Source organism: Camelina sativa, chromosome 9 (genome assembly GCF_000633955.1).
Source record: "Camelina sativa cultivar DH55 chromosome 9, Cs, whole genome shotgun sequence".
Taxonomy (NCBI): Eukaryota; Viridiplantae; Streptophyta; class Magnoliopsida; order Brassicales; family Brassicaceae; genus Camelina; species Camelina sativa.
The window spans coordinates 16,816,550-16,818,036 of NC_025693.1; positions in this window are offsets into that span (position 1 = coordinate 16,816,550).

Consider the following 1,487-nt stretch of genomic DNA (forward strand, 5'->3'; position numbering starts at 1 on the left):
TAGTTTTAATAATATTTTATAAATTTGAGATTGTATATTTTAGTCCAACAAATAAGGAAGTAAGTAAAAGATTTGCATCCACATAATATTTTATTTGTAAATATAATTATTTAGTATAGCATTTATAACATAAACTTATATTGGTTTACCTTCATCAAATTTCTAAATGTTTGAAATAATAACCGCTTCACCATAAATTTTGGATTCACATGAAATTTAATTTAACTATCGTAATTTTATAATCTCATCTTGATATACTTATTTCTTGTTCTTTTTTCTATGAAACTTATAATGTTGTAATTTTATAATTTTTCTTCCTACCCTAAAGAAATCAAAGTAACAAAAGAGAGCTTGTTACCCTACAAAAAAATCATTTATACACATAAAAATATGTTGAAACCCCATAAGCCCCCAAATATATCAACCTGCAATAACAACAACATTTGATGTAAATTGTCTTCACATCAAAAGTATATGTAGGATTATTACCATACTCCTTTATAACCATTTTACAATCACCAAAGCCCAAAAATAAATAACAACAACGTTGTAAGTGGTGGATCCATTCGACTGAACATTAAGAGAAATAGAGGTGACACAGAAAAAAAACATATACCGGATTTAGAACAGTCCATCCGAGAGTACCAAACTCATTGAAACCATTAGTAAAATGACTATGAATAACTTACAATCTAAGCCGATCAACAACCTGCCATTGCCAACACAAATTCTCCTTGGATAATCATATATAAAGCCAAACTCCAAGGCAAACGTCATAGGGAGTGACTTCGTAAAACCCTAAAAATCACAAGAATAAATCACATTAGTCTCTAAAACTTATATTAGCATAATGTTTAATGAAAAAAAAATGATAATAGAGAGGAAGAGAGTACGTTACCATCGTTAAATTAAAAGTATTGACATATATTTGCCTTTATTTATAAGGAGAAGAAGTGTGTCCAACAATTTTAACAAATAAAACTTAACAAAATATTTGATATCACCATTCAATATCTTAATTGTTTGTCAAAATCTATTTATTGTTTGTATCCAAATTCAAAAAGAATTATTTCTAGATATACATGATTTCTGTAATTAATGATTAATTACGCTAATATTATCAGATTTCTCCGTTTTTAGGTAATTCAAATTGATAAATCTTAACAAAATATTTGATATCACCATTCAATATCTTAATTGTTTGTCAAAATCTATTTATTTTTTGTTTCCAAATTCAAAAATAATTATTTCTAGATATACATGATTTCTGTAATTAATGATTAATTACGCTAATATTATCAGATTTCTCCTTTTTAGGTAATTCAAATTGATAAAGATATGGGAAAGTCTCGGAACATATTTCCATATTTTTTATTCTCATTAATCTTTTCATTTTATATATTAGAAATATTACAAAATTGATGATAAATGTTTTAATATAATTATAGTGTTCGTTTTTGTATAGCTATATATATATATATATATAT